Below are 23712 nucleotides of genomic sequence, written 5' to 3' on the forward strand. Positions count from 1 at the left end.
TTACAACAGCTGATACTTAGTTACAACAGCTGATACTTAACAGTAGAGATATAAGAGAGATGCAACATTCAATGCAAAGATGTAACAAAGTTACAACAGCTGATACTTAACAGTAGAGATATAAGAGAGATGCAACATTCAATGCAAAGATGTAACAAAGTTACAACAGCTGATACTTAGTTACAACAGCTGATACTTAACAGTAGAGATATGAGAGAGATGCAACATTCAATACAAAGATGTAAAAAAGTTATAACAGCAGATACTTAAGAGTAGAGATATAAGAGAGATGCAACATTCAATGCAAAGATGTAACAAAGTTACAACAGCTGATACTTAAGAGTAGAGATATAAGAGAGATGCAACATTCAATGCAAAGATGTAAAAAAGTTATAACAGCTGATACTTAAGAGTAGAGATATAACAGAGATGCAACATTCAATGCAAAGATGTAACAAAGTTACAACAGCTGATACTTAACAGTAGAGATATAAGAGAGATGCAACATTCAATGCAAAGATGTAAAAAAGTTACAACAGCTGATACTTAAGAGTAGAGATATAACAGAGATGCAACATTCAATGCAAAGATGTAACAAAGTAACAACAGCTGATACTTAACAGTAGAGATATAAGAGAGATGCAACATTCAATACAAAGATGTAAAAAAGTTATAACAGCTGATACTTAAGAGTAGAGGTATAAGAGAGATGCAACATTCAATGCAAAGATGTAACAAAGTAACAATAGCTGATACTTAACAGTAGAGATATAAGAGAGATGCAACATTCAATACAAAGATGTAACAAAGTTACAACAGCTGATACTTAAGAGTAGAGGTATAAGAGAGATGCAACATTCAATGCAAAGATGTAACAAAGTTACAACAGCTGATACTTAACAGTAGAGATATAAGAGAGATGCAACATTCAATGCAAAGATGTAAAAAAGTTATAACAGCTGATACTTAAGAGTAGAGATATAAGAGAGATGCAACATTCAATGGAAAGATGTAACAAAGTTACAACAGCTGATACTTAAGAGTAGAGATATAACAGAGATGCAACATTCAATGCAAAGATGTAACAAAGTAACAACAGCTGATACTTAAGAGTAGAGATATAACAGAGATGCAACATTCAATGCAAAGATGTAACAAAGTAACAACAGCTGATACTTAACAGTAGAGATATAAGAGAGATGCAACATTCAATGGAAAGATGTAACAAAGTTACAACAGCTGATACTTAAGAGTAGAGATATAACAGAGATGCAACATTCAATGCAAAGATGTAACAAAGTAACAACAGCTGATACTTAACAGTAGAGATATGAGAGAGATGCAACATTCAATGCAAAGATGTAACAAAGTTACAACAGCTGATACTTAACAGTAGAGATATGAGAGAGATGCAACATTCAATACAAAGATGTAACAAAGTTACAACAGCTGATATTTAACAGTAGAGATATGAGAGATATGCAACATTCAATGGAAAGATGTAACAAAGTTACAACAGCTGATATTTAAGAGTAGAGATATAACAGAGATGCAACATTCAATGCAAAGATGTAACAAAGTAACAACAGCTGATACTTAACAGTAGAGATATGAGAGAGATGCAACATTTAATGCAAAGATGTAACAAAGTTACAACAGCTGATACTTAAGAGTAGAGATATAACAGATGCAACATTCAATGCAAAGATGTAACAAAGTTACAACAGCTGATACTTAGGAGTAGAGATATAACAGAGATGCAACATTCAATGCAAAGATGTAACAAAGTAACAACAGCTGATACTTAACAGTAGAGATATAAGAGAGATGCAACATTCAATGGAAAGATGTAACAAAGTTACAACAGCTGATACTTAAGAGTAGAGATATAACAGAGATGCAACATTCAATGCAAAGATGTAACAAAGTAACAACAGCTGATACTTAACAGTAGAGATATAACAGAGATGCAACATTCAATGCAAAGATGTAACAAAGTTACAACAGCTGATACTTAACAGTAGAGATGAGAGAGATGCAACATTCAATACAAAGATGTAACAAAGTTACAACAGCTGATACTTAACAGTAGAGATATGAGAGAGATGCAACATTCAATACAAAGATGTAACAAAGTTACAACAGCTGATACTTAACAGTAGAGATATGAGAGAGATGCAACATTCAATACAAAGATGTAACAAAGTTACAACAGCAGATACTTAAGAGTAGAGATATAAGAGAGATGCAAAATTGAATGCAAAGATGTAACAAAGTTACAACAGCTGATACTTAACAGTAGAGATATAACAGAGATGCAACATTCAATGCAAAGATGTAACAAAGTTACAACAGCTGATACTTAACAGAAGAGATGTAACAGAGATGCAACATTCAATGCAAAGATGTAACAAAGTTACAACAGCTGATACTTAACAGTAGAGATATAAGAGAGATGCAACATTCAATGTAAAGATGTAACAAAGTTACAACAGCTGATACTTAAGAGTAGAGATATAACAGAGATGCAACATTCAATGCAAAGATGTAACAAAGTAAGAACAGCTGATACTTAACAGTAGAGATATAAGAGAGATGCAACATTCAATGCAAAGATGTAACAAAGTTACAACAGCTGATACTTAAGAGTAGAGATATAAGAGAGATGCAACATTCAATGCAAAGATGTAACAAAGTAACAACAGCTGATACTTAACAGTAGAGATATGAGAGAGATGCAACATTCAATGCAAAGATGTAACAAAGTTACAATAGCTGATACTTAAGAGTAGAGATATGAGAGAGATGCAACATTCAATACAAAGATGTAACAAAGTTACAACAGCTGATACTTAAGAGTAGAGGTATAAGAGAGATGCAACATTCAATGCAAAGATGTAACAAAGTTACAACAGCTGATACTTAACAGTAGAGATATAACAGAGATGCAACATTCAATACAAAGATGTAACAAAGTTACAACAGCTAATACTTACGAGTAGAGATATAAGAGAGATGCAACATTCAATGCAAAGATGTAACAAAGTTACAACAGCTGATACTTAACAGAAGAGATATAACAGAGATGCAACATTCAATGCAAAAATGTAACAAAGTTACAACAGCTGATACTTAACAGTAGAGATATAAGAGAGATGCAACATTCAATGCAAAGATGTAACAACGTTACAACAGCTGATACTTAACAGTAGAGATATAACAGCGATGCAACATTCAATGCAAAGATGTAACAAAGTTACAACAGCTGATACTTAACAGAAGAGATATAACAGAGATGCAACATTCAATGCAAAGATGTAACAAAGTTACAACAGCTGATACTTAACAGTAGAGATATAAGAGAGATGCAACATTCAATGGAAAGATGTAACAACGTTACAACAGCTGATACTTAACAGTAGAGATATAACAGAGATGCAACATTCAATGCAAAGATGTAACAAAGTTACAACAGCTGATACTTAACAGAAGAGATATAACAGAGATGCAACATTCAATGCAAAGATGTAACAAAGTAACAACAGCTGATACTTAACAGTAGAGATATAAGAGAGATGCAACATTCAATACAAAGATGTAAAAAAGTTATAACATCTGATACTTAAGAGTAGAGATATAAGAGAGATGCAACATTCGATGCAAAGATGTAACAAAGTAACAACAGCTGATACTTAACAGTAGAGATATAAGAGAGATGCAACATTCAATGCAAAGATGTAACAAAGTTACAACAGCTGATACTTAACAGTAGAGATATAAGAGAGATGCAACATTCAATGGAAAGATGTAACAACGTTACAACAGCTGATACTTAAGAGTAGAGATATAACAGAGATGCAACACTCAATGCAAAGATGTAACAAAGTAACAACAGCTGATACTTAACAGTAGAGATATGAGAGAGATGCAACATTCAATACAAAGATGTAAAAAAGTTATAACAGCTGATACTTAAGAGTAGAGATATAAGAGAGATGCAACATTCAATGGAAAGATGTAACAAAGTTACAACAGCTGATACTTAAGAGTAGAGATATGAGAGAGATGCAACATTCAATGCAAAGATGTAACAAAGTAACAACAGCTGATACTTAACAGTAGAGATATAAGAGAGATGCAACATTCAATGCAAAGATGTAAAAAAGTTACAACAGCTGATACTTAAGAGTAGAGATATAACAGAGATGCAACATTCAATGCAAAGATGTAACAAAGTAACAACAGCTGATACTTAACAGTAGAGATATAACAGAGATGCAACATTCAATACAAAGATGTAAAAAAGTTATAACAGCTGATACTTAAGAGTAGAGATATAAGAGAGATGCAACATTCAATGCAAAGATGTAACAAAGTTACAACAGCTGATACTTAACAGTAGAGATATAAGAGAGATGCAACATTCAATGCAAAGATGTAAAAAAGTTACAACAGCTGATACTTAAGAGTAGAGATATAACAGAGATGCAACATTCAATGCAAAGATGTAACAAAGTAACAACAGCTGATACTTAACAGTAGAGATATAACAGAGATGCAACATTCAATGCAAAGAAGTAAAAAAGTTATAACAGCTGATACTTAAGAGTAGAGATATAACAGAGATGCAACATTCAATGCAAAGATGTAACAAAGTTACAACAGCTGATACTTAACAGTAGAGATATAAATGAGATGCAACATTCAATACAAAGATGTAAAAATGTTATAACAGCTGATACTTAAGAGTAGAGATATAAGAGAGATGCAACATTCAATGGAAAGATGTAACAAAGTTACAACAGCTGATACTTAAGAGTAGAGATATAACAGAGATGCAACATTCAATGCAAAGAAGTAAAAAAGTTACAACAGCTGATACTTAAGAGTAGAGATATGAGAGAGATGCAACATTCAATGGAAAGATGTAACAAAGTTACAACAGCTGATACTTAAGAGTAGAGATATAACAGAGATGCAACATTCAATGCAAAGATGTAACAAAGTTACAACAGCTGATACTTAACAGTAGAGATATAACAGAGATGCAACATTCAATGCAAAGAAGTAAAAAAGTTACAACAGCTGATACTTAAGAGTAGAGATATAAGAGAGATGCAACATTCAATGCAAAGATGTAACAAAGTTACAACAGCTGATACTTAACAGTAGAGATATAAGAGAGATGCAACATTCAATACAAAGATGTAAAAAAGTTATAACAGCTGATACTTAAGAGTAGAGATATAAGAGAGATGCAACATTCAATGGAAAGATGTAACAAAGTTACAACAGCTGATACTTAAGAGTAGAGATATAACAGAGATGCAACATTCAATGCAAAGATGTAACAAAGTAACAACAGCTGATACTTAACAGTAGAGATATGAGAGAGATGCAACATTCAATGCAAAGATGTAACAAAGTTACAACAGCTGATACTTAACAGTAGAGATATGAGAGAGATGCAACATTCAATACAAAGATGTAACAAAGTTACAACAGCTGATATTTAACAGTAGAGATATGAGAGATATGCAACATTCAATGGAAAGATGTAACAAAGTTACAACAGCTGATATTTAAGAGTAGAGATATAACAGAGATGCAACATTCAATGCAAAGATGTAACAAAGTAACAACAGCTGATACTTAACAGTAGAGATATGAGAGAGATGCAACATTTAATGCAAAGATGTAACAAAGTTACAACAGCTGATACTTAAGAGTAGAGATATAACAGATGCAACATTCAATGCAAAGATGTAACAAAGTTACAACAGCTGATACTTAGGAGTAGAGATATAACAGAGATGCAACATTCAATGCAAAGATGTAACAAAGTAACAACAGCTGATACTTAACAGTAGAGATATAAGAGAGATGCAACATTCAATGGAAAGATGTAACAAAGTTACAACAGCTGATACTTAAGAGTAGAGATATAACAGAGATGCAACATTCAATGGAAAGATGTAACAACGTTACAACAGCTGATACTTAACAGTAGAGATATAACAGAGATGCAACATTCAATGCAAAGGTGTAACAAAGTTACAACAGCTGATACTTAACAGTAGAGATATGAGAGAGATGCAACATTCAATGCAAAGATGTAACAAAGTTACAACAGCTGATACTTAACAGTAGAGATATAAGAGAGATGCAACATTCAATGCAAAGATGTAACAAAGTAACAACAGCTGATACTTAACAGTAGAGATATGAGAGAGATGCAACATTCAATGCAAAGGTGTAACAAAGTTACAACAGCTGATACTTAACAGTAGAGATATAAGAGAGATGCAACATTCAATGCAAAGATGTAACAAAGTAACAACAGCTGATACTTAACAGTAGAGATATAACAGAGATGCAACATTCAATGCAAAGATGTAACAAAGTTACAACAGCTGATACTTAACAGTAGAGATATGAGAGAGATGCAACATTCAATACAAAGATGTAACAAAGTTACAACAGCTGATACTTAACAGTAGAGATATGAGAGAGATGCAACATTCAATACAAAGATGTAACAAAGTTACAACAGCAGATACTTAAGAGTAGAGATATAAGAGAGATGCAACATTGAATGCAAAGATGTAACAAAGTTACAACAGCTGATACTTAACAGTAGAGATATGAGAGAGATGCAACATTCAATACAAAGATGTAACAAAGTTACAACAGCTGATACTTAACAGTAGAGATATGAGAGAGATGCAACATTCAATACAAAGATGTAACAAAGTTACAACAGCTGATACTTAACAGTAGAGATATGAGAGAGATGCAACATTCAATACAAAGATGTAACAAAGTTACAACAGCAGATACTTAAGAGTAGAGATATAAGAGAGATGCAACATTGAATGCAAAGATGTAACAAAGTTACAACAGCTGATACTTAACAGTAGAGATATAACAGAGATGCAACATTCAATGCAAAGATGTAACAAAGTTACAACAGCTGATACTTAACAGAAGAGATGTAATAGAGATGCAACATTCAATGCAAAGATGTAACAAAGTTACAACAGCTGATACTTAACAGTAGAGATATAAGAGAGATGCAACATTCAATGTAAAGATGTAACAAAGTTACAACAGCTGATACTTAAGAGTAGAGATAAAACAGAGATGCAACATTCAATGCAAAGATGTAACAAAGTAACAACAGCTGATACTTAACAGTAGAGATATGAGAGAGATGCAACATTCAATGCAAAGATGTAACAAAGTTACAATAGCTGTTACTTAAGAGTAGAGATATGAGAGAGATGCAACATTCAATACAAAGATGTAAAAAAGTTACAATAGCTGATACTTAACAGTAGAGATATAACAGAGATGCAACATTCAATGCAAAGATGTAACAAAGTTACAACAGCTGATACTTAACAGTAGAGATATAAGAGAGATGCAACATTCAATGGAAAGATGTAACAACGTTACAACAGCTGATACTTAAGAGTAGAGATATAACAGAGATGCAACATTCAATGCAAAGATGTAACAAAGTAACAACAGCTGATACTTAACAGTAGAGATATAAGAGAGATGCAACATTCAATGGAAAGATGTAACAAAGTTAAAACAGCTGATACTTAAGAGTAGAGATATAACAGAGATGCAACATTCAATGCAAAGATGTAACAAAGTAACAACAGCTGATACTTAAGAGTAGAGATATGAGAGAGATGCAACATTCAATGCAAAGATGTAACAAAGTTACAACAGCTGATACTTAACAGTAGAGATATGAGAGAGATGCAACATTCAATACAAAGATGTAACAAAGTTACAACAGCTGATATTTAACAGTAGAGATATGAGAGATATGCAACATTCAATGGAAAGATGTAACAAAGTTACAACAGCTGATATTTAAGAGTAGAGATATAAGAGAGATGCAACATTGAATGCAAAGATGTAACAAAGTAACAACAGCTGATACTTAACAGTAGAGATATGAGAGAGATGCAACATTCAATGCAAAGATGTAACAAAGTTACAACAGCTGATACTTAAGAGTAGAGATATGAGAGAGATGCAACATTCAATGCAAAGATGTAACAAAGTTACAACAGCTGATACTTAAGAGTAGAGATATGAGAGAGATGCAACATTCAATGCAAAGATGTAACAAAGTTACAACAGCTGATACTTAACAGTAGAGATATAACAGAGATGCAACATTCAATACAAAGATGTAACAAAGTTACAACAGCTGATACTTAAGAGTAGAGGTATAAGAGAGATGCAACATTCAATGCAAAGATGTAACAAAGTTACAACAGCAGATACTTAAGAGTAGAGATATGAGAGAGATGCAACATTCAATGCAAAGATGTAACAAAGTTACAACAGCTGATACTTAACAGTAGAGATATAACAGAGATGCAACATTCAATACAAAGATGTAACAAAGTTACAACAGCTGATACTTAAGAGTAGAGGTATAAGAGAGATGCAACATTCAATGCAAAGATGTAACAAAGTTACAACAGCTGATACTTAACAGTAGAGATATAACAGAGATGCAACATTCAATGCAAAGATGTAAACAAAGTTACAACAGCTGATACTTAAGAGTAGAGATATAACAGAGATGCAACATTCAATGGAAAGATGTAAACGTTACAACAGCTGATACTTAAGAGTAGAGATATAACAGAGATGCAACATTCAATGCAAAGATGTAACAAAGTAACAACAGCTGATACTTAACAGTAGAGATATAAGAGAGATGCAACATTCAATGGAAAGATGTAACAAAGTTACAACAGCTGATACTTAAGAGTAGAGATATAAGAGAGATGCAACATTCAATGGAAAGATGTAACAACGTTACAACAGCTGATACTTAAGAGTAGAGATATAACAGAGATGCAACACTCAATGCAAAGATGTAACAAAGTAACAACAGCTGATACTTAAGAGTAGAGATATGAGAGAGATGCAACATTCAATACAAAGATGTAACATAGTTACAACAGCTGATACTTAAGAGTAGAGATATGAGAGAGATGCAACATTCAATACAAAGATGTAACAAAGTTACAACATCTGATACTTAACAGTAGAGATATAACAGAGATGCAACATTCAATACAAAGATGTAACATAGTTACAACAGCTGATACTTAAGAGTAGAGATATGAGAGAGATGCAACATTCAATACAAAGATGTAACAAAGTAACAACAGCTGATACTTAACAGTAGAGATATGAGAGAGATGCAACATTCAATACAAAGATGTAACATAGTTACAACAGCTGATACTTAAGAGTAGAGATATGAGAGAGATGCAACATTCAATACAAAGATGTAACAAAGTTACAACAGCTGATACTTAGCAGTAGAGATATGAGAGAGATGCAACATTCAATGCAAAGATGTAACAAAGTTACAACAGCTGATACTTAAGAGTAGAGATATAACAGAGATGCAACATTCAATACAAAGATGTAACAAAGTTACAACAGCTGATACTTAACAGTAGAGATATAACAGAGATGCAACATTCAATGCAAAGATGTAACAAAGTAACAACAGCTGATACTTAACAGTAGAGATATGAGAGAGATGCAACATTCAATACAAAGATGTAACATAGTTACAACAGCTGATATTTAAGAGTAGAGATATAACAGAGATGCAACACTCAATGCAAAGATGTAACAAAGTAACAACAGCTGATACTTAACAGTAGAGATATGAGAGAGATGCAACATTCAATGCAAAGATGTAACAAAGTTACAACAGCTGATACTTAGTTACAACAGCTGATACTTAAGAGTAGAGATATGAGAGAGATGCAACATTCAATGCAAAGATGTAACAAAGTAACAACAGCTGATACTTAAGAGTAGAGATATGAGAGAGATGCAACATTCAATACAAAGATGTAACAAAGTTACAACAGCTGATACTTAACAGTAGAGATGAGAGAGATGCAACATTCAATACAAAGATGTAACAAAGTTACAACATCTGATACTTAAGAGTAGAGATATGAGAGAGATGCAACATTCAATGCAAAGATGTAACAAAGTAACAACAGCTGATACTTAACAGTAGAGATATAAGTGAGATGCAACATTCAATGGAAAGATGTAACAAAGTTACAACAGCTGATACTTAAGAGTATAGATATAACAGAGATGCAACATTCAATGCAAAGATGTAACAAAGTTACAACAGCTGATACTTAAGAGTAGAGATGGAACAGAACATACAGTTTACAGATTCAATTAGAGAGCTCGATACTGTGGCATTGCAAGGAAAATCCCTTACCAGTTAAAGTTGAAGCAGACCCTATGTTGGTTCATCTACTGCCATGCCGTTTCCCGCATTCTGCCCTTGTTATACAAAGTCTGTTCAGTTCTCTCACTCCTGACATGTCAGCCTCGCTCTGCAAGGCGAGGATTGATAAATGGCTGGCTCAGCATTTGTAAGGTTATCTTTCTTCCATCTTTCTCAGGGTCCTTCTTTTCTTCTCATGAGAGATCCAGGCACCTGATAATGAGCTTTCGTCCGCTCTCGTGGACTCTCACCTGAAGCAAAGGTCAGAAGAAACCTATAAAACGTCACGCAAACTGGGGAAAGCTCAGCCTTAGATGCTTGCTGCCATGGAGGAGCAAAAGCTGTAACTTTCCACATTAGTGTTGGGCAACCCCAGTCTGCTGAAGAAACTTGGGCAGACTTCAGTAGACATGAGAGTATCTTTGCCTGATACCCGACAGGGACTATGGGGATATAACATATACGTATGACAGAGAGATATATCGGATTGAATGAATGAGATAGGTGCTGTATCAATGTAACATATATACAGCAGAAGCAATGAATGCTCTGAAGGTGCAACAGAAATGCATGACAGAGATAAACCACAGCATACAAGGGAAGAGGGGTCGCCTTTCAGAAACGAGAATCTGATGAATGGTCGGTAGTTGTAAGCCTCACCTGTGTCAGGTATTCCAGCCCGGGGGCACTCCAGGAATCTCCGCTAAGTAGGGCATGATGGCCATCTGTTGCGCTTGCGGGAGCCCTTGAGGTTGAAGAGGGATGTTCATAGCTCCTGGCGCTGGAGGCTGTAAGGCATTGTAGCCTGGTTGGTTGTCCTCCATGCCCTTAGATGGGGGGCTGGTATAATCTGCAGAATAAACACAAGTCACAAGTGCTGGCCTCTATCAAAGCCCTTAGCTGTCACTGGTGGCCCTTGAGCTCACGGCTGCCACCAATGGAACCCGAGTTGACAGCTGTCAGGTGACTCTAGGCTCTTAGCTCCCATAAGCAATTGCAAAGCTCTAACTGTCCTTCAGTTCATATGCCCTGACCACTTATCTAGCACAGGTGACTCGAAAAACAGTCGCCACCCGCTGCCCCAAGAACGAGACTTGCCCTGGAGGCCGCACAGCTCATCAGCTCCTGGATGAAAGAGGCAAACAGGGGTAGGGGAGCTTGGGTAGAAAGAGTAGAAGCCCTACATCAGCCTACGGGGTCATCAAAATGGGAATCATTTGGGTGACTTCCAGGTTATGCAACTAAAAGTCTCTAATATACTGCTAGACTTAACACACTGGGCTTAGAAGTCACAGTTTCATCAGTGCCCTTGACTTCCAGTGACATCTGCCTGAGAGCATCGTCTGATGGCACAGTAAAGTTGCAGGGAGGCTTTTCGGGAGCTGGTGTATTTTGATAAGCTAATACAACCGTGCCATCTCCCCCAAGGCATCATCTGATGGCACAGTAAGCCATGCAGGGAGGCATTTCATGACCTAGTACATTTTGATAAGCTAATACAACTGTGCCATCAGTCTCAAAGCATCATCTGATGGCACAGTAAGCCATGCAGAGAGGATTTTCATGACCTAGTACATTTTGATAAGCTAATGCAACTGTGCCATCTGCCTCAAGGCATCATCTGATGGCACAGTAAGCCATGCAGAAAGGCTTTTCATGACCTAGTACATTTTGATAAGCTAATACAACTGTGCCATCTACCTTAAAGCATTATCTGATGGCACAGTAAGCCATGCAGGAAGGCTTTTTGTGGCCTGGTGTATTTTGATAATCTAATATATGTATGCTGCTAAACTGCTGGTTATAACTTATGCAGGTTCTACCCATAGAGGTTAAGGACATGCAATTAAATAAGGCTGGGTGCTTCTCTGACCCTTGCCATAATTTGCATAATTATTGCTGAGGTGTTTATACTATTCACAATCATTCTAACACACATGGTTTGTAGATTAATAGTGTATGATGCATAATCATAATGTAAAATGCTAATTTTGTGAGTGCATACTGATATCAGCTTATAGCGTGAGGTTCTGCTTATACCACTCCAAACATTCCTGCCACCAAAGCTGAACTCAGTAGGAGAGGTGTGAGCGACACCAGTCAGATATCCTGATCTCCAGTAAGGCTTAGGTTTCTTTTTGAAACTTAGGGAATCTACCAGGTGTGACCTCAATATTTTGGGAATAACAAGACAGGCCAGTGAAAGCAGCACACAAGGCTCTGGAGGACTTCCATTACCCGGCCTCAATCCCGCGCCATTTACCATTACCAATCCAACATCGCAAAATCTATCAAGCACATAGAAGAAGTTTAGTTTTTTCTCACAAAACTGTGCAGTATTAATTTTTTTCTGTACAGACAATTGTCTAGAAACATTCAAAATAAGAGCATGAGAAAATGCAGTGGAAAAGCCAATAAGTCACACATTTGCCAAAATGGCCACCACGATACAACCATGCATGCATGTGCATGTCTGTTGAACAAGGAGGCCATCCTGGAAGCATAACCATTCCAAGATGGCCACCATGTCTGATGCAGGCAAGCATAAGTGTCGCAACAAAAAACATGTGGCTGTGTTGCATGCTTGTGATAAACAACAGCAATATTGTTTTTTTTTTTTTTAATTTACCAATCCAACATGCCTGAATGGTAAACTAAAAAATAATGTGTGCTGAAATGCATAAAATGAACCCAGTGGATTGGTAGCACTCTGCAGATGCTGGGATCTGGAATAAAAAAATAAACAATAAAACAAAAAACATGCAGTGGAAGTGACATGGAAGGAGGTGGGGGCATCTACAGAAAGGGGAGGATGGAATCCCTTAAGATTACCTAATAATAAAGAAAAAAATGGTTATGCCTGTGTGGTTGACTTCTGAGGTGCTCACATCCGCTGACACTATCTCTGAAGGACAGTCTCATTAGCCAGTGACAAGCTAGTTGGTCCACAGTAGCCAATGGCTGAAAGGAGCTGTCCAAAAGACACTCTGTATATGTGTATATGCATGTATCTGTGTGTTTGGATGTAAGAAGACATGGCTCTTATCAGATAGCTAAAGGTATCTATATGTAAGCGACACCTAAAAAATGATCATTTTTTTGCATCAGCAACGGAGGCAATTTTAAGGCAAGAGTTTAGAGATGGAAATTAAAAATTAAAAAAACTATTTGACTCCCTCAAGTGAGGCTGTTCCTACAGAGACACAGAGGGGCATTTGGCTCTTTTGCTTACCTGGAGCCGACATTTCAAAGTGTGTCGCCAGTCACCTCTCTGCACTCTTGTTTTAACAAGTCTGTGCACCACTTAGCATTGACGCCTAAAAAGGAGAAATAAAAGATGTGAGCATTAGGTAATCATCAGACTATTAGACATGGCACAAATCTGGAAATAAAACAGACCCAATCAAGTATAAGTTGATCTATTTATCTATATAAAAGTGGTAAGAACCAGGGCACCTCTCAACTAGATGTGTAGTTACCAAAATAAAATTCAAGAGTTTGCAATAAACAGTCAAATGCTCTGAATATCCTTGGCGTACTTCGATGCCCACAACCCACATATTCCCGGCCCCCTGATATACCTCCGTAAGAAAAGTACTGTCTAGTAATTTTCATTTTTAGTTTGTGTTTTTGGATCATTAGAGAAATAATTTAGCTTGGGTAGATATCAACACTTTTAAAAATGGAGGTGGTGTTGCAGTGATTATGTAATATTTAAGGAACCATGAAACATATATACTTCATTTTGGTGCCAAAACATAGGTTTTGGAGGTCAAGTAGTCTTATAAAGACAGAAAATAACTCTTCATAGCAACCTTCCTGCCATTTTTCAAAATAGCACCTATAATAGAGGAAGAAGAGACAGATATAGAAATGAAAAAAATGATTTTGATCCTTTTATGCATACACCAATGTTTATGATCTCAATAATGAAAAAATCATGTTTATCACTCCTGTTTTAGACACATATTCATAGTTCACTTTATTTGTTTCGGCAATCGCTCTTGGTACATTTGCAGAATGTTGAACATTTGAGAAGAGCTTATCGACACAAACATCTTTTTTGTAGCACAGGTGTTGCAAGTACATGTACGTGTAGGTTCTATGAGAAGAGGCTTCAGAAATTTCATAGGTTTTAGCACCTCAACAATATCTTCCAAACCAAATTCACACTGATCTTTCTCTACATATGCATGATCCAAAACATTTACACATATTTTGATCAAGTATAACGCTCTTTAAATGTGCATACGCACAGAATATGATGGCGGTGGGTGGTCGCTTAGCGGGACTGATCTCTTGAACTCACTGTACTGAAGATCGTCAAATGTGTGACAATCAGAACTGGTTTTCCACACATGCACAATAGGCAATTAAAGGTACGTTCTTCTTCTGTCTCAGCAAATCCTTTTAGAAACTTCATTGTTCAGCAGTTAAAGCGGAAAGCTTCGTTCCAAATTAGCTCATAGTGTCATCACCCATAAGAATATGTGCCTTGGTAAGAACACTGGGCATCTCTGGGTCAAGTTTCTTATACAGAATATGAAGCGGGATTAAGTGTCTTTTCCCGCCTGTTCTATAACGTATCCATAACTCTGACAATTCTTGACTTAAAATATTGTAACAAATCTAAATAGCTCAATAATAACATCTGTGTCATTTGATAGTACAATGGCTTGATTGGAACCATTCCACAAGGCCCATTCAACATTTTAACAACGTGAAGGACAGCTTCCCCCAATTTGCTCTTAGGTTCTTGAACAATATGGCCCATACCTTTGAAAATATTTCTGCAGGCACCAACTCCTCATTGACAATCATTCCACTTGCAATAATTGAAACGTCTGTGTTCATTTCTTTTGAATGAAGTGCCTTGTTCTTTTTTGAGATAGGATATGCAAAACCTAATTTGTGATTCTTATTCCAGAAAGCATTCCAATGCAATCTTTCTATAGCCTCAGGAATGATGATCATACCATTTAACGAACAAAGAATTCCACTCAATTCAGCCTGGACAGTATCGCTTCCAAAGATTTCAGCCTCAATAATTGCATTGTCTATGCCACATCCACTCAGGTAACTTCCTACACACCAATATACCAATAAATCCTTGAGTCTAGAAAAACAACACGCAAAGAAAGGAATAAGACACTGACAATATCACACAGATCTAACTGTGGGATGATCCCTTTTTAGGACGAAATCCCTCACCCACAAAAGGTGGCATGATTCTCATTCGGGATTCTCCTCTCAGAGGAAACCTTGGGCCGTATTATCAAGAAATGGAGATACATTATCGCCGCTTTTATCGGCAGGAAACTCCCGCTTAAGTGGCGATAATGGGCTTGATGATATGCCCTTGTGAATTCCCATAGAAGCCCAGGTTTTAGTGTCAACATGGGATTCTGGCTGCCCAGTTTTGTATCGTAAAAAGTAAAGGGCATTCCCGTAATCCAGCCATGGGAGGATAAGTGCCTGAACCATGATTTTTCTTGCCTGAAAAGGGAGGAGAGGGAGGACTTTATGGAGCATTTTCAGGATGCCATAGCTTGTGGCCGCTGTGTCTTGAAAGCGAGGTCTTGGTCTAGCCAGACACCCAGACTTTTTAACTGAGTCTTGGGGATAGGGATGGGACCCAAGGTAGTCGGACATATTGTATTAAGGTCAAGGGGAGACCGATTCCCCAGAATCATCATCTCGTTTTTCCCCCGTTTAGTTTCAGGAAGGAGTTGTTCATCCATTTGTCAATTTCTTCCAAGCAAGGCCGAAGGCTAGGAGGGGCGTTATCAGCATGATTAAACCCAACCACAAGTTGTGTGTCATCTGCATAGGTCACTATGTGTACTCCAAAAGGTAGCACCGACTCCGCTAACGAGCTCATATATGCGTTAAACAGAGTGGGGCTCAGGAATGACCCTTGAGGAACTCCACAGCAAAGAGGCACCTGTTTAGAGGCCACATCACCGTCAAAGACCTGGAAGGAACTGTCACTCAGGAAAGATTGTAGCCATACCAGAGCTACTCCGGTCACCCCCAGTTTTCTAAGTCTATGGACCAGGATATTGTGGTTGACCGTATCGAAGGCTGCGCTGAGGTCCAGGAAGAGGACCACAGTGGTGCCTCTGGAGTCCAAGATTTTTCAGACTCGCCCACAACTGAGAGCAAGGCCGTGACAGTTCCTTGACGAGGTTAAAACCCCGTTTGAGATGGGTGGAGGAGTTTGTGAGTCTCTAAAATGGCAGACAGCACTGAGTTGATATATTTTTCATTGATTTTGCTGATCTTGGGGAGAAGTGAGATGGGAAGGTAATTTCCCAGAGCAATAGGGTCAGGGCTGGGTTTTTTAAGAAGTGTCTTCACCATCGCTTCCTTCCAGGGAGGGAGGACCACTCCAGGGACAAACTAGGCGTTGACCAGCCCCCCACAGGTTTATGGGAGCACCCTGCTGGTTTATGAGCCCACTGATGGTTTATGGGAGCCTACTGCAGGTTTATGGGAGCCCCCTGCAGGTTTATGGGAGTGACTGCAGGTTCATGGGAGCCACCTGCAGGTTCATGGGAGCCCCCTGCAGGTTTATTGGAGCCCCCTGCAGGTTTAAGGGAGCCACTGCAGGTTTACAGGAGCACCCTGATGGTTTATGTGAGCCCCCTGCAGGTTTAAGGGAGCCACTGGAGGTTTATGGGAATCCCCTGCAGGTTTATGAGAGCCCCTGCAGGTTTTGCAGGTTTATGAGAGCCCCCTGCAGGTTTATGGGAGCCCCCTGCAGGTTTATGGGCGCCGTTACAGGTTTAAGGGAGCCACTGCAGGTTTATCGGAGCCCCCTGCAGGTTTAAGGGAGCCTCTGCAGGTTTACAGGAGCACCCTGATGGTTTATGTGAGCCCCCTGCAGGTTGAAGGGAGCCACTGCAAGTTTATGGGAATCCCCTGCAGGTTTATGGGAGCCCCCTGCAGGTTTATGGGCGCCGTTGCAGGTTTAAGGGAGCCACTGCATGTTTATGGGAGCCCCCTGCACGTTTATGGGAGTCCCCTGCAGCTACAAAATAGAGCAAAATTGTGTGCCATGCACACAGCAGCGGCTTGGGGTTGCTTCATTCGCATGGTCTGTGGTCCTACACAAAATCTTGCTTGCATGGAGTAATGGCACAGTCTCAGAAACTACAGGTAACACAGAGTTCCAGAAACGGCACAAGATTATGGTGGCGTAAAGGAAATTTTGCACGCACGTAATTAGAAGCGACAGAGGACATACGTGCTTATCTTTATCTGGTAGGTTTTTTTTATAATCATCTTGGCTGGCCTCTTCAGCTTCTTACCCCCGACACTCACCCACCGGCCTCGTCCGCATTCAATCCGCGGATGCAGATTCACAATCACTCCCGTTGTAGCTCATTCTTGTTCTTGATTCTGCACACAGTCGAGCAAAATATGCATGCAAACACAGGGCTGCTGCTCATAGTGAAAAGAGGGAACATGGCATGTAACCAACTCTTTTGTCCTCATTACTCTATGCTGTCACACTTATTCTCCTCGGATTCCTAAGGCACTTGCTTTTTAAGTTTACTCAAGGAAGTACACTCTAGTCCTTCTAGAATTTTATCCCAGACAACTTCCACTTTCATTTTAAGTAGGGATTGACATTCCAAGGTATGGAGGCACACATGCATAACTCTGCCTGGCCAGGGTAGAGGAAACTGCCTGCCTTTGTACAAGCCAGGAAGGGGAGGGTAGAAGGAGGTGGGCAGAGTTGGCTTTAGCACTGGTAGCATCAGGTGCTGTATTCCTTTTTGGTGATGTGCTTCATTTGAGGCAGTGGTTTCCTGTGCTCAATTCAGGCATTTAATTGTCAACACTGGCACACATTATAGTGTGCCACATGGTGGCGCTGTTTGTCAAAGTTAGGGATGAGCACGACAGTTAATTCAATTTACAGTATAAATGACTAATACCTGCCACAAAGCCACGCTTACAGCTTTGGTGGCCTGGAATAGTCAGAGTTGCCACACATGAACAAGTATGATGGTTGGTACTTGTCTTCTTACTGTAGTTTCCAGAGCTGACAGCGACAATGAGGGGCGCAAGCAGAAATGTGCTCCTGACAAGGGCACAGGCACACTTAGAAATAAGGCAAACGAGGCCCCAGTGATCACCACGGATTCCCTCAGTACCACCCTCCAACCGTGCCCCTTATCTCTTCATAGCCCTTCTCTCACATACATTTAATTTGTTTTATAGTGCTACTCTTACCAGTGTAGGGTGTCAGAGCACTTTATAAGAAACACACATTATTCAGCGAGAATTAATCACGTGTGTAAATCAGTCAATAGCAATGGTCTTCAAACTTTGTTATGCCGAGCACAAGGCTTTGGAGTCAGGCCCCCTCAAACTTCTGAGGGTAGCAGATGGGGTTGAGGGTAAGGGGGCTTACTAAATCATCAGAAGATCGGGATTTCCATTGGGGCAAAAGCCCCATCCATGTCCCTTCACCGATTGCAAATTTAGACCGCCTCTGAAAGGTGCCAGCTTGACCCTTCTTTCCATTTCCCACTCTAAACACAGGTCTCCGCTCCAACTCAATCTACAGAACTCCCACCAAGGCCCAGCACTGTTTCCACTTAATCTACAAAGCACCATTCAGACATTAACTGCAAAGCCCTACCCACACCCTACTCAACAGAACACCATTCAGACATCGGCCACAAGGCCCCATCGATTCAGGCACCAATCCACAAGACACAATGTATGGCCACTATTTGAAACCCCATACAGGTCTCTGTGGCAAAACCAGTAACCCATATGGCATATTAACCCCTGCACTACTGTATCAGGAGTCAGAACTGCTACTAAACTCCTTTTCTCTCTGGCAGTCAGAGCCATCATCAGAGTTATCTTGGCATTTTTATTGTTGCCGAAAAACTGCTGGACACACAAGGAACTCTGCAGCAGGTGCCTGGAAAAACACCTACGGTATTTCTAAACACAGCCCTGACACCAGAGTTCAGAACCTGGTGCAGCTGCACCGGTCACACCTGGAGGTGGGTCTAACAATCCTCATTGGTTGCCCTGAAACACCAGGGAGAGTTTGCTTGGTCCAAGGATCACCCACTTAAGTATATTACTTCATTGGCTCTCCCACTGTGTGGCTCAGTTTTTTACATTATTTCTTTTCAATGTTCGTGAACATTAGGAGGTTTTGTTTTTTCTTCTTACAAATGAGGTATTTTACTCTAGGAAAGAACCTACTGCCTTATGTTCACTATAACATAACAGGAACTTTTTTGAGGGTTAAATATCCCACTTCTAATATCTTTGTGTTGCATGGCGCTTCATTCCACGTCATCCATTTCTAAGTGCTGTAAGTATAATTATATTTCTATTACCCAATATATGGTACTAAATTTACCAAACCTCACAAATGGTGTTAACGCCCAAAGTCCTCCAAGAAGCAGATACATGGGTTATTTGTGTATATTCTATGGCTGTGAACGTTAGGTGTGGCCTAACAGCATGTTATTTATAGCAACTGGACTAATAAACACATTTGTGCATTTGTGCAGTCTAAAGGTCGAACTCCATGTTGTATCTCGGGTACAAATGACTGGAGAACAGGGCGAGAGCTCAGGAGGCCTCTTCAAGGCGCTTTACCTTCATGCAATCAGGTGAACACCCTGCATCCTGATCTTGGTGAAATACCCTTTGTAACAAATATATGTGAAAAAAGACATTGCATACATTGTATGTATGTACACACAGTGTAATATGCTATTTATTAGCATTATTGAGAGATGGGGGGGCATCATGGCCCATTCCAGCCTCTGCATCTTCCAAGTCCTGATCCTGACCGCCCCCAAACACTTACAACGGATTTGCATATCTGTGTACACACACACACCCACACACACACAAACACACACATGTTACTATCCTTGTGGGGACTATGTGTGAACACCTGCCTTGTGGGGACTAACCTTTCCCAATGTTTTAAAAATATACCAATAACAGAAAAATGTTAAGAAAAAATTAATTATATAGGATCCTGCTTCAAATCTGCAAATATATTATTATTTAATCACGCGCACAGAACCATCTTTGTGGGGACTTGAACTTGTGTTACCATCAATAGCAATAGCAATTGAAAAGTGACAAAAACCTGCACAAAATGTTTTTTCATTGATTTACTTTCCAGCACAAAACTTGTTTTGTCCTGGAAAGTTGCCTTAAAATAAAACAATTGCAAAAGAAACAATTGATCGAGGGAATGCTGGACAATCCAAACTTTCACCCCAATCACAAGGATCTGGGTTTAACATATCATTTTTTTGCTAATCCCCCCACCCTCCCCCCCGGGTTGGAACCAGCCATATGCAAATCAGTCTTGACCCTGTTCCTTGTGGGAACAGTCCAGCCCAAACTGCGAAGCCAGGTCCTACCTGGACCGGAAGCAAGCATCCTGGGACCAGTTTCAAGGCATCACCCTTCATCAGCCAGGCTAGCTTGAATCCAGTGGTGTAGTGAGCACAGGGCTCACGCCTGGGCATACCCTTCTCACTTTGGGCGACATTTGCAAAAGAAACAATTAATGGACGGAATGCTGGACAAGGCAAAAATTCACCGCTGCTTTGCAGTACTCTGCATCAAATGGGGTGTGCCGTGGGTGGTATATGGGAATTTCCATGCAACTACCCACAGTTTGTATGCAAAATCCTACTTACAAACAAGAATAGACAGGGTTTTGCACCAAAAAAAAACACATTTTGAAGCAGGCGTTGAAAAGTAGAAATGCTTTTATTTCTCCTAAATTCCCACTTTTCATATACACTGCACTGTACGTGCACACATCCTAAGAGGGAACTTTTTAAAGTTTGTCTAGGCATAGTATTTTGTACTGGAAGGGTATCCTTCCAGTACAAAACCTATGCAAGACTCACACAGACAACAATGCACTATGATGAAAATGTGTGTGCATGGCGCACAGCAGCCTAATTGTGCGCAAACACATGGTAGGGAGTGGAACAGTACCATATCTTAGTAGATTTGGTGCTTTCCTGCTCCCTCCTTCTCATGCAATGGAATGCAGTGCAGCAACTTTGGGTGTTGTGGCGCACTGTGTGACAGTTTTGTAAATCTGAGCCTGTGTGTATCTATGTGCATAATGTACCTTTTTATGCCATGTAGTTTATTGAACCATGAATCGGAATGTGTGCTGCATTGCAGCAATGTTCCAGAAGCTCTGACACATTTGCTGTCACTTAAAGTGGGTAGAGCCAATGAAAAGGAGATAACTGAGAGATACACTGTATATACTCAGTGTCTGCACGTGCCAAGAAACTGTCAAGCTTAGCTTCAGTGGGAATAATAATCCTTTGATTGGTGCAAATTGTAAAATTTGTGATTAAAGCGATGCTAACCACAAGCTTTGTTAAAGGCATCTAGCCAGGTTGAATGACATTACAACGCATGCCTTTACCACACATGCTTTTTGAATGTAGCCTTTATTACACATGTCTTCACCATGCAGATGCTTTTACCTCGAATGGTAAGTACATTTAAGGTAAGTAAATCTCACTATATATATATGTGCATCTCACTCTCCCTGTGGACTTTACTCTGCCACATCCACCTCGTGAGACCGGTGCCGAGTTGCAGGACACTGTACCCTGTTAAATATCACAGCAGCACCCGTGTCTCAGAATCAATGAGAAGCCAGTAAGACTCTCACTCCAGAGGTGATTTCAGGTTACTAGTTTATTATGGCCATGCTGCTATGATATATATATATATATATATATATATATATCTCCACCCTTTAAATCCAAAATTAACCTTACCATCCGTTACCAATACCCATCCCATAACCCTATGATTTCTGTTACCATCTTTTACCAATACCCACCGCTAAATCCTAAAATGACCCTTACCAACTTTTAATAATACCCGCCAAAAACCCTAAAATTACCCTTTACTCCCTTTACCACTAACCACATCTAAACCTCAAAATTTCCCTTACCACCCTTTGCCACTATCCACCCTTAAACCCTAAAAATAGCCTTACCACCCCTAAACACTAAAATTACCCTGCCCACCCTTTGCCACTACCTACCCCCAAAAGAATCTAAAATTACAAAAGCAACATAAAGAATCTGAATTCCTGGTATAAGCATTCAAATGTAACAATAAGCATTGATGCTTCTAGTCTTTTTGCCCAATACGATGAAACCAATTTCTATTTATCGCAGCGAGTGCAAAATTATTCTTTAATTGCAGTTAAGAATCAAATTACAATACTGAAGTATTCTGGGCTCAATTTGCTTTTAGCAATATTTAAAAACCAATAACAATATTCCAGACTCAAAACGTCTAAATTAAATACTTCATGTAAAAAAAGTTTTATTTTAATGAATAGAGAAAAAGTTAATTGCATGAAAAATATTTGGATAAAGATGGTGTTATGTAGCTTTCCCGTCAAAATGTATGTCCTTTCTGCTGCTAATGTGTGCTTTTAGTGAGCAAAGTGTGTTAGAATCCAAAGTGTGTTTAAGACTGCAGTACCACCTCCTGTCTACGGGGGCAGAGCTGAGCAGAAAAATAAACACACTTCATGAAGCACAGGTCCCCACAAGGCAATTTTTTAAAAAGTTGTAAAAATTGACACAGATGTTACTGAAGCCATTTTTTAACATTTAACACCTTAGCTGCGTGTAAACATTTCTCCCCAGTGCTGCGCTGTCCATTAGAACTAGTGCTGAATGGACGTTCAATGGTCGTGCGCAGCACTGGGGAGGTAGCGCTGCTGACGACCATTGGCCGTCAGCAGCACTTAAGGGGTTAAAAGACATTGCCTTGTGGGGACCTGGGTTCAGGTCCCCACAGTGCAATCAAGTCCCCACAGCGTGAGTGTGTTATCGCACTCAAGTCCCCACAAGGATAGTAACACAAACCCACACACACACACATACACATACACACACACACACACACACACACATCTTTTTTAACAAGGTTCAAGTACTCAAGAATAAACACTTGGAGTGAGCAGTTTTGAACCTTTTTAATACACGTCTTGATAGTTCTGAACATATAAAAGAAAAATACTTACCAGCTCCACTGTAGTCAGTTGTCGCAGCACACCCTATAGGCACTAGGCTTGTGGGGTGGGACCCCGATGATGAAGCATGTCACCAACTAGGTTGGTGAGTGAGGGGTCTTCTATAAGGATATGCATTATCCGATAACAGGTTGGGGCATACTGTGCTGACTAGAGCACACAAGCCTAGATCCAGAGAAACATTTCTCTGCCTCTGAGGGGTTACTCCTCTTTTGTTTTTTCATAATTAGTTCCGGGGACCAGGAGTTCCCACCTCACATAAATCTCCCTCACTCTCTCTTATTGGTATTGAGCAATA

At 38.7% G+C, this 23712-nt stretch overlaps 1 pseudogene; it reads right to left on the reverse strand.

Moving 5' to 3' along the window:
* LOC147678710 (phospholipid scramblase family member 5-like) overlaps positions 1 to 23712 on the reverse strand; it is a 91026-nt pseudogene that overhangs the window by 59511 nt on the left and 7803 nt on the right.

This window comes from Lissotriton vulgaris, chromosome 12 (genome assembly GCF_964263255.1).
Source record: "Lissotriton vulgaris chromosome 12, aLisVul1.2, whole genome shotgun sequence".
In the NCBI taxonomy this organism is placed as follows: Eukaryota; Metazoa; Chordata; class Amphibia; order Caudata; family Salamandridae; genus Lissotriton; species Lissotriton vulgaris.